A 14,166-nucleotide genomic window follows, 5' to 3' on the forward strand; every position below is an offset into this window, starting at 1 on the left:
GTCCATCAATAGATGACTGGATAAAAAAGAAGTGGCACATATATAGAGTAGAATATTACTTGGCCATAAAAAGAATTAAATCTTACCATTTGTGATGACATTAATGGACCAGAAGGGTATTATGCTAAGTGAAATCAGTCAGACAGAGAAAGACAAATATTACTTATACGCGGGATCTAAAAGACAAAATAAATGAACAAACAAAACAGAAACAAACTCACAGATTCAAAGAAGAAACTGATGGTTTACAGATGGGAAGGGGGTTGGGGGAATAAGTGAAAAAGGTAAAGGGATTAAGAAGTACCAATAGGCTGTTACAAAATAGTCATGAGAATATAAAGTACAGCATAGAGAATATAGTCAATAACATTGTAATAGCTATATACGGTGCCAGGTAAGGTGGCACCTAGACTTATCAGGGGCATCACTTTGTAAGTTATATAAATGTCTAGCCCCTATGCTGTGCACTTGAATGCCAACTGTAATTGAAATTTTTTTTTTTTAAAGTTAAAAAAAGGAAAGCTCATTTCATTCGATCCAACATTTTTAAAGACCAAATACTCTAAAAGATTCTTATATACTTTGAATTTTAAAAACATTTTTTCCTGGTTTCTCTTATGTTGAAACATATTTTTCAAAACAATTAAATGTATTTAATTTTTTCACCTACTAAAGAAAATAGAATATTTTTTTCTTCCTCCTACTGTGTAATCCCCGCTGAACCCTTCCCAATCCCCTGACCCACTATTTCTTCTGATGAGATATTTGGGGATTTTGGTTTCAGATTGTTATATTTTTTTAATGAAGTATAATTACATGGATTGACTACATACTTTATTGGTTTATTTGCTCACTTCTTCAATTCATTTTTGTTTTGCCAGAGCACAAGCTTAAATATTTCTACAGAGGATCTGTAGATGATATTTCTGAGTCTTAGTATATTTGTTAATGTTTTAGTTTATACTCACACTTAAATGTTCATGTAACTGACTATAAGATATCAGGTTCAAAATCAATTTCCCTCAGAATTTGAAATTTTGTCTCACTTAGTATCTTTTATTGTTAAGTCTAATGCAAATGTAATTCTTGCTTCTTTTCTCGTTTTTTTTTTCTTTGTAGACATTTGGGATATTTTTCTTATCTTTGGAATTCTCAAAATTGACCATTTTATGTTCAGCTTTATTCATTAATTTAATAAATATTCATTGAGCACCTACTATGTGCCAAGCCTAGTTTTATATGTTAGGGATATAACAGTGAACACAAGAGCCAGAGACATGTGTCTTTTATTATTTAATCCACTGACAACCTGGTGGACCCTTTGAATTAGTGTTGTACTTCACTTGGAAAATGTTTTATGAATAATGCCTTTGATCATTTCTTCCATTCCACCCTCTCTGTTCTATGTACTGGGAATGCTTAGAAGACAGGTATATTACACATTCTGGACCCATCTTCCCAATAACATAAATTTTCTAATCATTGTTTACAGTAGCCATTTTTAATTCGTGTTTTTCTTTCTCTATACTAAAGAAATCTTTGACTTGTTAATTCATTCTTTAGCTCTGTCTACTCTGCCATTAAGCTAACCAATGAGATACTGAAATTTCTATCCAGGTATTTAAATTGGTCTAAGTTATTATTGTTGATCCATGTTGTTCTTCATGAATCAAATTCATCTGCTTTTTTTCCCCCCCATCTGCTTTCTTTCTGTCACGAATTATTATTTTATAATTAGGATTATTTTTAAATGACCAACAATTTATAATTACCAAGATACTGACTTTTTCTTCCAATAATGGCTTTTTAAAATATATTATTTCTTCGATATCAATTATAATTTGTTTGTTTATCCAAATAACTAAATTTGCAGGCATGAAGTCATCTATTTGGTGAACTTATTGACTCTCTTTCATAGTGGCACATTTCCTCATGTAGTTCTTGGTTGTCTGATCATCTTTGCATTCCAGAGCCAATGTTTGACTCTTTGCGATGCCTGCTTCCTGCTTGTGGAAAAGAGCAGGGCTGTCTTATAGGTAAGGTTATAGCTCATCTTCTGCTCCCTGGCTCCATGCCCCTCCTAGAAATCACTCGCCACACAACGGACCACCTCTCTGGTCTCACAGCCGACTTACACGCATCACTTTATTGTGACAACAATCTGCTACTGTTCACTGCTCAGCAGTATTGGAGGAAAAAAGGTGACTGACTGGTTTTCCTCCTCGGAAAGAAATGACTGATCCCAATGTTCCAGAAGCTTTAACCGCTTCTTGCAGTCATTGACTTTGAGGTTGCAGCTCCCCAGGGAATCATTCCGACATCTGCAGTGGCCTATGCCTTCTATCTCTTGAGCTGTGCTTTTTTCTAGGGTGCTGTTCTACATGAATCAAATTCATCTGCTTCCCCATTTTCCTTATCTGCTTTCTTTCTGTCATGAATTATTGTTTTATAACATAATTAAGGTTATTTTAAAAAGTACCTTTTCAGCTATTTTAAGAGATTTGGGGAAGCACATGCATGTGTTCAGCCAACCATTTTTATCCAACTACTTTCTTTTCACACTCCATTAAATTAATTCAGCAAGAAAATTGTTTTCTGAGAAATGGTTACTTTTACCTAGAATATGAAAGCTGAAAGTATTGAACATATTTCTCATGAAATAATCATATAGAAGGCAAGTAAGCCAAATCCATTTTATCTTGGTTTTGTTGTTGTTGTTGTTTTTTCCTGTGCCCATTATTAAACTATCACCTCTTAGCTTCCAATCCACTGTTCTATTCTTCACTTTTTGTGATTCTGAGGGTGGGACTCTGCAAAACAGTTCTCTTTTGTTAGCTGGATCACTGTTAGGCTTTGACAACAAGGAGCGCTAGACAGAGAGTAAACAAGAAGAGAGAATAAGGGTACTTTCCTTCTAGGTTATTTTCTGTTTCTGTTTTGATTCTTGCTACTTTCAGCATCACCCAATAAAGATAGGCCTGCCAGGAGCTGGTTGTTCCGGTAGTGCAGTTAATTCCAGTTACATTTTTTTTTTTTTTCCTCCAACACTGACAGAACCAACATCACTATGGTCTCTAACAAGACCCAGTTTTAGCCAACTGGTGCTCCCTCCTCAAAGGGTTAGCTCCCAGTCCCATGCAGCACCTCTGTGGCATTCTTGAGGCACGAACACAGTTCAGCAACAACCCCTCCTCAGAAGTCTGAGTCCAAGCTCCGTGAGTCCCTCATCCAAGTTTCTAAATTTTAGCAATCCTAACCTCTTCCCTTTATTCACTTAGCCCTAGGAATGTTCTGTGAAACCTTACTGTTCCCTTTTTCAGATATCCAATTCCTGGCTGAAAACACTTTATATTAAATTCCGTGAAAATTGCTGTGGTTTCTATCTCCTAAATGGACTCTGAATTATATACTTCTGTACCTATCATGGCTGTCTTCAAGTGCCCAGTGCAAATTCTGTCTTATTGTCAAAATAACTATTAGTTATATTACATCTGCAAAACATTACATACTATTGATATGTTTTATTGAAACATTTAAAATACAGTTAAAGGAACATGGACATGAGTCCCTTATCATAATTTCAAAAGAGTTAGTTCAAGATGGTTTTGAAAGGGTAAATAAAGCATTTTCATGAAATTTTTCTCCAAAAAAGTTTTTCTGATGCCCAATCCACCAGAATCCTCACTGTATGTCTTTGGAAATCTTTTCATTTCAGTAGACTAACCATGAATTCCTTCTCTACCCAAGCCTGGGGAAATGTTAATGTCAAACAATGGATACCATCAACTGAAGTATGACTTCATCCGGGTATTTAAATTTCTTCAACTCTTGACCCAACTTATATATTTTCCTTGAAATATGTAGCAAAAGGGAGCAAAAAATGATTAGATATTTTTTAGACTTATGTTTTATTTTTGTGGAAAATCAGTGGATGCTACCTGGCTGCCAATGGACAGAAATATAAAAGGCATAAAAGCAGAAGAGGTTTCAATATGGATTATGAGCCGACATTCATCCTGCTGTCTTAAGTGATTAAATATTTGAGTCCAAATATATACTGTCTGTGACAGCTTACTCTCAGGAGGTAGTCACGTCACCAGTGTTAATAATAAAAAACTCCAGATAAAATAACAATACAACATACATAAGACAGGAAGGTCCAAGTAAACACGTATTTTGAGACGAGAACCACCTGGTACATGAAAAGTCTGGCTTTTAACGTTAACGTCTTAGACTCAGCAGTCATGAGACTATTGACAAAAACAATGCCTTTCTAAGGTAATCAGAAAATCAACAGAAGGACCTTGTTATTAGTGCCAGTACCCTAAATGTGCCCAAATACTGACTGGTGAGATGGATGTGGGAAAAAGTGTAAGAGAATGACTTATTTTGCCCAAATGATGATTTGACCACAAGGTTGGAACTGCCAGGCCATCACTGAGATTGCCCTAAATAAATACTAGGGTAGCAATAATGTCTCAACCCAGAAATTGCTTCCAGGCTGAGCAAGTAAAGGTAAAAAGCTTAGGATAGTCTGTTCCATAAAAAAACAACAGGCTAACATATCCTGAAAGAAAACATCGTTAAGAACTTTATCTTTAAAAATGTTTCTCCTTTCCAGCTAAGAACCATTTTTTTGTTTTTGTCCACATAAAACCAAGTAATTTTTTTTAACCTAAGATTAATTTATTCAAAGACCTAAACAATTCTACAGAAAATTTTCTCCCCCAAAATTATTCTTTGAAGCACATCATCAATATAGACACTGTAAAATGTTTTTAATTACAGCTTCATTTTTATTACCGTCTTCTGGTAAAATATAAGCCAAGGATATGATTCTATACACTGATATGTAATCCCATCAAAATGCTCTTTCATCAGAAATTATTCTTAAAATTTAATTAAGAATATATTTATTCACTCAAGAAATATTTTTTGAGCATGTTTTACATGGAAGTCACTTTTTTAAGAACAAGGTGAGATTTCTCAGGGATTACAATAACAAATAAAAAATTACTTTCTGCTTTTTTCCTTACGTTATTGAAATTCCAACTGTTTGTCTTTTCTTAGCACAGTGATGGTCAACTAGCAAGAGAAATGAGCTGTTAATAGTTGAAAAAGGAAATAGTTTAAACTATATGCAGAGAGGAAACTCCAATTAAAGTAAATTCAACTCACCTAACTTTAACAATTTTTTCAATGATCACCATTTTTACATTTGAATTAAACGTATATATTTTACTACTATTTTCACTCACCGCTATTGTTTATCTTCCACTCCATTCCTTGGGTTCACTTTTCCTCTTGCTGGAGTCCATCCTTTTGTAGTTTTCTCAGCAAGAATCTGTAAGAAGTAAATACTATTAGATTATCCAAAACTTTATTTATACTTACTCTTGAACAATAATATAGTCCTGTATAGAGCCGTAGGTTAGAATTACCTGTCCCTCCGCATTTAAAGATTTTATTCTACTGCCTTCTAGCATGTATTAACACTTGGGGGAAAAAATCAGTTAGTGTAACTGTTGCTACTTTGTAAGGAATCTGTAAAACAATTCCTAATTAGATTCTTTCATTTTCATCTAGGGCCAACAGCATGTACAGTTCTATAATTCTTGTCCTATACAAAGGAATATGGGCTGAAAACTAGGCCAAGAGTCACTCACTCGAGCATGAAATAAAAGGACAGCATCTGTCAGAGGGTACTGTTTTCTTTTTCACACAAAAGTGTCATATAAGGTGGTGGTGTCACTATACTGTATATAGGATTCAATTTTTACTTCTCATATTCAACATTTTGGTCACTATCTGTCTCAGGATCTACGTCTTTCTTCATTTCAAAAGATACTCATTTTTTCAAATCTATCCTTTTTAACCACTGAATATGAATATATATATATATATATATATATATATGTATACATATATATGTATATGTATACATATATATATACATGTATATATATACATCCAAAAAAATGTATGTACATTTTAAGAAAGGGAAAAAAAACTGTATTAAAATTATGCTGATGGCAACCACTTTGAGCATCTCTTATAATTGCAGAAATCAAATGTGACTTGTATTCATCTTCTGTTATATATTTGTTATATATCTTTTGTCATCAGTATATATTATTACAATTTTAATACAGTTTTTTCCTTAACATGTGTATATGTATATATATTTTTGGCACCCTCTGTGTGTGTGTGCGCGTGTGTGTGTGTGTGTGTGTGTGTGTGTGTGTGTATGTATAATTTTTAGAACACATATTAGACATATTTGGAACTATTGAAAAGTTAGATCTGGGTCTAACTTTAGTTTTACTTTTTATTTAAACTCAGTGTTTTGTTCTGGATCTTCTAATTTCTTAATTATCTCTTTAGTTATATCAATTTGTTAATAAAAAAATGACTATAGTTTTCAATTCCACAATTTCTAATTGGTTCTTTTTGTTTTACCTTTTCTTTAGTCACATTTCTGTTTGTATTTCATGATTTATTTTTCTTGTTTTATGAATGATACTTATTTTTTGTCCTTTCAGGATTTCAAAAATACTTGTTTTAAAAATCTGTTTTGGAAGATTGCTTTAGTATTTGTATTTCTTCAAATGATAGGTAACCCACTTACTGAGTTTACTAGCCATCTTTCATGAGGTTTTGTGTTCCTCTTTTTGAGCAAAACTTTTCCCTTTCCTTTTGCTCACTGCCATAGTGGTATAGCATCCAGATACTTTAAATATATATTTTAAAATATTTTGTCCAGCATTGTTATGTCAGGGGGTGTTGGAGGTGGTCAATCATCAATTAATAATAGCATTTTAATTAGAAGTTCCAAATATACATTTCTAATGTATTATTTGCTAAACTAGGACCTCAAAAATATATTATAGGTTTGGTCTGCAAGGTTAACCATCCTCCCAAGTGACTGTAATGGTTTGCATTCCTACCAGCAATGAATGAGAGTTCCTCAGCTCACATCCTCACCAGCTTTTACGTTGTCAGATGTCCTTTCCTTGTTTTTGATCTTAGTAGATTTCAGTGTCTCACCATTAAGTATGATGTTAGCTTATAGATTTTTGAAGCCCTTATTTGTCAAGTTGATGGAGTTTCTCTCTATTTCTAGTTTACTGGGAGCTTTATTACAAATGAGTGTTGGATTTTATCAAATGCTTTTTCTGCATCTACTGATACCATCTCAGTGATTTTATTTTAAAATATCTGGAATGAAGCTCAGGAATTTATCTTTTACATAAGGACCTCAGATGATTCTGATTCACATGGTCCTAAGACTACACCTTCAGATGCTCTGTCCTAAGAAGTCCGTATATACTGATTTCAGGAGCACTGAGGTCACACTTCAGGGTCACCAACCTAAGTTTTCCCAAAGTGTTTAAACCTGATTCAAATCAATTGAACATACATAACTGTCATTGAATGCAGAGCCCTGTGCTAATAATCAAGTTTTTTCTATGTTAGCCCAACCCAAATATCACAGATAAGTATAGTCTCCTTTCTCAGACCAAAATTGAGAAAATAAGTTACATTTTGGTTTTCATTTTTTCTCACATTGTTGGAATTTCAAACTATTTCTCTCCTTTTGGTACAGTAATGTTAGACTGAAGAGAGAGTGGAAAGTTGTTGGTTAGAAAAAAATGAGTCACTGAATCAAGAATATTTGAAAACCATAGCCAGTGAGTAGAATCCCAGTTGAAGTAAATTCATCAGACCAAACTTAATATTCTTTTCAATAAAAGAGTTCCATATTAGAATGAAAAAGAACCAATATTGAATTGTTATGTTGTATACCTTAAACTAGTGTTATACGTCAATTATACCTCAATTCAAAAAAATGCTACATTTGTCCCTGAATATAGTTTGGGTAGCAGGCTAGTTAATAAAAATACTTCCAAGTCTCGGTGGTGGAACCCACAAACTTGTTTATTTCTTAGTCTTGTTCTAGGTACTAAAAACTGCTGAAAATTTTTGGCCCAAGCAGAAATGTTCCAGGGCAAATTTATATCCACTTTCTAACATAAAGGTGCAAAAAGAATTTCTAAAATTGTTTATAGAGATAGTTTTCCAACAATGTGAAGGCTACAAGTGACTTTCAGTTGGTGATGAGATAATAATCCGTTCTTTCCATCTTGTCTCTTACTGGAGGCAGGAGATCCAGGAACTGATTGGTGCAGAAATACTGGAAATTTTGATGTGCAGAGAGAGCAGATCAAGGAGAGAATGCAAAGGAAGGTCTGATTTGTACCAGTTTTGTGTCTTGGGTTCTAATCTGATTTACCTGACTATTTTTCAATGTCTGGCACAGCATGAGCCCTTCCTGCCTTAGAGTTTTTGTCAATAAATATGCTGAAAGGGTTTAGTGTAACTGAGTATAAGAAATATGTTTTACAATGAAGAAAAGTAACTCTCCTTCTCTGTTCTTTATCTAGCTTCTTTCTCCCAGCTGAATATAAAGTACATTTCCCACTTTAAAATCATCCTGTAGAAATTTTGTTCTTATTCACTGTAGCAGAGAAGATAAAGAGATTATAGTTTCTATCTGAGCCTAGGATCCTGGTTTACTGACAAGTGTATATTTTAGTAAGAACGAAATCTTAAATGATTGTTATCGTGCTGGCTTCCTATACAATACAAAGGCAAACTGTGAACAGAGTCCTTCTGAAAAATGAAAATGTTTCATTAAGTCTATCTAAGTTACGCTCTTAGCAAAGCAAAATATTTCTGTCGCCAAACCAATACATTTTCGCCTCTTCTCCAGCCCTTGGTTATGTGGAGGTGATAAGTAAAGCTTTCCTCTGATCTTAGTTCCAAATGAATAATATGAGAGAGAGTGTCTCATTCTTCATTTAGAACTGATACTATCATCTGTTTCTTGTTACCAAAACCATGTGGCTGTAACATGAAAGATAATATGGATGACTTTACCAAATTATTCCTTTTGATTAACATTGAGGTTGCTTTTTAAATCTTCCCTCAGAGAATTTTTTTTTTTTTTTTTTTTTTTTTTTTTTTTAGGTTTTGGAGGGTTGAAAGGCACCCGGGTTGTATGTAGCTTTACCTTGTTCAAATGACAGCTGCTGACTTGGTGCCATGAATCCGTTTTCATTACTCATTCTTTGAAAGCAAGCATGTGACCCACATAGGGAGCCACCAACACCCAGATGAACACAGTGGTGAACACAGGAAGGAGCTGCAAAAATTGTGGGGAACTGTCCCCATCTGCTTCAGCAGTGTGCCACCCCTATCTGTCCTTTCCTCTGTCAACTTCCTCCTCGTTTTAGTTAAGTTCCTACACCTGATTATCTCATCAAAGCTTTGAAATGCTTGTGCAGTTGAGTCTTTGTCTAGTAGCAAGAGTGTAAGAATCTTTCCGGCTGGAGCAGAACTCAGCTTTGTTACCAGCTATTCATTTATTATTTCTACTTTTTAAAAGATTAAAAGTAGGAGTGGGGGTGGACAAACTACAGTTCACAGGACAAATTCAGCCCATCATCTACTTTTGTAAACAGTTTTACTGGAACACAATTGTGGGGACAGAGTCAGGAGTGCAGTTTCCAGGCTCTCGCCCTCACGTGGAAAGGTGCTGGCTCAGGTAGTAAATGGCCATCAACTGTGATTGGATGGCCATCAGCTGTGGCTAGTTGGCTGTCAGCTGTAACCAGTGAGCCATTGGCCATTAATATAACTGCCGTGGCTACGCTAGCAGAAAATGGGGGCTAGTAAGAAGATGGTGTCTGGCAAGCGTGGATTGCAGTTAGCAAATGAGGTTGGTTGGCAGAGAGAAGTGGACGGCAGGTTGCGGATCACGTGGCTCCTGCTTCCTGTGTCCCTAACCCAGCCACTAGCGAGACTATAGTGGTATGGCTCCCCTATCTATGGCTCCATGGGTGTTCCTTTTTGGCCTCACCATGTCCTGTGTTCTTATGTGGGGAGCAGGACCAGAGACCCCGCATGACACTCTGCATGACAACAACCATGTACATTCTTTATACCGTGTCTATGGCTGTTTTCATTCTACAGGGGAAGAGTTGAATAATTGCAACAGACACCATATGACACACAAAGCTAAAAATATTTACTAACTACTTCTTTCTATGAAAAGTTTCTTGACCCCTGGTCTAGGGTCCTAACATTATTTGTTTAGAACTTTTTCTTACTTTCTGTGTTCCTTTTCCATGGCTCAGTTTTCTCATCTGTAAACTGGGGACAGAAATATTACATACCTCACAGGGTTTCTGTGAGGATGAAATTGGATTAGATAATGCATGTGAAGCATTTAGCACAGGGTCTGGGGAAGCACTCAATAAATATTATTTAGCGTTGTCGGTGCTTGATATCTTTTTTAAAGCTATCAATTTGAACTGTTTCTTATGAAGCAGTTCATATAGAGAGCAAGAACTTCAAACCTGGGTTTAATCGATGCAGTACGGGTTGTTACTTATGGTATCTTAAGCAAGTTATTGTACCTTTTTTATCTAAATAGTAGGATAATGAAGACTACCATGGAAGGTGACTGCACAGTAAACTACCAAGTAAACACGGGAGATGAAATGCATGCCCCTTTCCAATGTCTAACTAAAAAGACAGGAAAGGAATAAAAAGCACAAACTTTACAAAATCAAAAGGCACTGGTGGAAAAATGAGGCAGATAAGAAATGCCAACAAATAGTTGCAAGCCAGAAAGCAGATTAAGTGCTAACTGGTTAGAGGAAGCTGAAAGCTAACAATGGAAAACGGGGAAAAATAAAAAGCAAGCCAAGCCACACTTGGCTTGAAAAATGGATAAACTGAGAAATGGACTGAGGAAGGACTGAAAAGAATATCAGAAGATGGATGGGTGTTTGTGTAAGAAGTAGTTAGGCACTAATTCACCTCCCCTGTTCTATCATAAGACTGGAAGTCTAGAAAAATTGAACCAGAAGTCCTCTGAACACATTAAATAGGGATATGCACACGAAGAGTTTGTAATGCTGAAAACAGGGAGATCAAGGGAAGTGTAGATTTATATGGTGAGATTCCCAACCTCTTTTCTCCATTGGCTCCTAGAAGGTTGACAATGCTTATACTTCCTAGGAGTAGACCAAAAGATTTCTCTGTAGGGAAGCTAATTAACTCATGAAACATTTGGATATTCTAACCATGGAGGGCCTGGTTTCACATCATCACACTGCTGTGTGGCTCAAAAATCATCAAACCTTCTAATGTGGTTCTTAGTACCTCATGCTTAAATAAGAACCAACATCAAAGGCCCAAAGACATTGAAATAAAGCATCTAGTAAGAACGATACCAAGATAGACAAATGTTAAAGGAGCACGGTAGAAATGCAAGTTCAACAAAACAAAACAAAGCTACCAGAGAAGACTTCAAACACACTTCTACTTAATTTCCTTGGCAAGAAAAGAGACATGTTCAAGTCAAACACCCAGAAATAGCAAAATTTAAACCACCAAAAAAATAAATAGTATTTAGCACGAGTTTATTGTGCAGGTAAGAACCATTTGCAAATTGGGAGTTTTCAGGAACAGGAAGGCTTATAAAGTGAAAATGAGGAGGTTTAATCTTAACGATGATGGGTATTACAATGGAAGTTTCCAGACAGTAGGGAACTATTTAAAGGTGATCATCTCATACCAATTTTAGAAAGATGACATAAGTTTCTTTTATGAATATCAGAGGCATTTATAAAAAATAACCCAAGTTTCACTTATGTTCATGAAATTAGCTAGATGTAGATTTGCTCCTGTGGCTTAAATGGTTTTGTCTGCTCAGCAGATTCTCAAGCCCGGTCTTCATTTTTTTTAGAAGCCCCCATCACTAGGAAGTTAGAGGTCCTACAAAAGAATTATAAAGCTTCAGGCTGTGCAGACAAGATTGCATCCTGGAATTCTGTCCATATGCCCACTGAGGCTAGAGCTTTAGGAAACTTGAAGGAAAAATGCCACGTCTTGGTTACTCTTTGTGGCCTTCGGTAGAATCTTACAAAAAGGAGGAGTGCTTTGAAACAAAGGAGAGCCCTTGAAGGCTACAAGAATGGGGCCTATTTCTCAAAGACTAAATCCATCAACTCCACGTAAAGATGTCCGGACTGTAACCATGACTGACCACAAGAGAACATAAGGACCCAAAGATCAACAGTATACGGGCTCCTCAGGACAGGGACTTTGTCTTTTTCGTTGCTACATCATCAGCCCTTAGAACAGTGGCAGGAACATGGTAAGTCCTTAGTAAGTATTTGCTGAATGAATGACTCAGCATTCATCCCAAGCATTACTAGCCCAAGCACTTGATGAAATGCGAATTGGAAGAAAGGACAGCATAGTTTTATGGAGTTATATTACCAGAGAAATCAAAAGCCTTTCAAGCAATATAGTTTGGGTAGGGTTGATACCTCATCCTCAACTCTATGGTTGTCTAGTCTCCACTTTGTATGTAATTTTAACACACCCATTAAGCTAAAACAGTATGCTATAAGCAAAAGAATAGAGATGAAGAAATAGTTCTTAGAAATTCAATAAGATAGTAGAACACAAAAAAAATCAAAAGAAGTGTGAGTGGATAAGGTAATGTTTTATAGGGCAGGAAAAAACACGAAAGTTATAAAAACAGGGGGGAATCAGAATTAAAATTTGATCTAGACGAGCCAACGTTTGAATAAAAATTGTCTGGGGAAGAAATAACAGAGATCACTGAAGGGAAAAAAAATTAAGGAAATAACACTAGGACAGTTCCCAGAATGAAATGAACAGGCCTGTCAAATCCCCAGAATATCTGAAGAAAACCTTATACTAAGACACAGCCTGGTGAAATTTCAGAATAATGGAGACAAAGTCCTTAAAACTTTCAGAGAAGCAAGAGCAACAGCTGTGGTAAGACAAATGACAAACAATGAATTGAAGATCATACCGTGTTTCCCGAAAATAAGACCTAGCCGGGCAATCAGCTCTAATGTATCTTTTGGAGCAAAAATTAATACAAGACCCGGTCTCATATAATGTACTTTTACTATAAGACTAGGTCTTATATAAGACCTTTATAATATAATATAAATATAACATAATATATAAGATCTTATATTATATAAGACCTGGCCTTATATTAATTTTTCCTCCAAAAGACACTTTAGAGCTGATGGTCCGGCTAGGTCTTATTTTCGGGGAAACACGGTAATAACAGCAAACTTCTCAACAACAATGCTGGGAGCTAAAAAGAAATGAAGAAATGCTTTCAACATATTGAAGGAAATAGATTTTTAACCGGGATGCTCTACTTAGCCAAACTATCAACTAAATGTGAGCATAAAATAGAGACATTTCAGGAATGCAAATTATAACACACACACACACACACACACACACACGAAAACATCACACAAACCGTTTCTTGGCCATTTATTGGAGGATATGCTGAATGAGAAAAAAAGAAGTAAACCAAGAAAGAGGGAGATGTCTTATCTGGAGGCATTCTAGGAAGAAGCTGGGGGTTGCTGTGTAGGTTGTAAATCTCCCTGAATTATCCCTTAAGAAAAAGTAGGATAAACAAAAAGCTAATGGACATCTACAACAAACCGTGGTGACCATGTGTCCCCCACCTATGAAGTATGAGTGGGTGGGGAAGAATGACTGAAAACAGTAACACTTGAATTTTATCAACAATGGTGTGGGATGAAATATATGGGGTTTAGAAGTGGGAAGACCAAGGAATATCTGAAGGCCATGAGAGCTAGAAGACCCAAACATTCACAAATTTTGGTTTCCTAGTCTGAAATTAGTAAACAACATTTTCTTCTTCTTCTCTCCCCCAGCATCTAATTTAAAGGAACATCCTGTTAATCCTAGCAACACTTCAAAGGCAATGATTAAGTTTACACTATTTTTTGTAAACTCATCCAATTCTGCCATTATTAATAAACTATATCTGCATTATTAGAGCACATAGCCTTTACACAAGCTACTACCTCCCATAACTCGAGGACATTTACACAATTTACTAAATCAGAAAAGTGTTGAGAGTGAAGGGGGCTAAAATTAGGCTGAAAATTAGGCTAACACAAAAGGTATAAACTGAACTGCATTGCAAACTGGATATAGATAAGATGGATAGATAGATAAACACACATATATATATATATATCTCTATCTCTATATACAGAG

At 35.5% G+C, this 14,166-nt stretch overlaps 1 protein-coding gene across 2 annotated transcripts in view; it reads right to left on the reverse strand.

The window, feature by feature from the left end:
* The window catches only part of KCNN2 (potassium calcium-activated channel subfamily N member 2), a 383,473-nt gene that overhangs the window by 263,834 nt on the left and 105,473 nt on the right, over positions 1 to 14,166 (reverse strand). For both annotated transcript variants that reach the window (XM_019727805.2, XM_074328595.1), the window contains one exon: positions 5,259 to 5,344. The gene's annotated coding sequence lies outside the window, so the exon portion shown is untranslated. The remainder of the gene's footprint in view (positions 1 to 5,258; positions 5,345 to 14,166) is intronic.

The sequence above is a fragment of the Rhinolophus sinicus genome, linkage group LG03, assembly GCF_036562045.2.
Source record: "Rhinolophus sinicus isolate RSC01 linkage group LG03, ASM3656204v1, whole genome shotgun sequence".
Taxonomy (NCBI): Eukaryota; Metazoa; Chordata; class Mammalia; order Chiroptera; family Rhinolophidae; genus Rhinolophus; species Rhinolophus sinicus.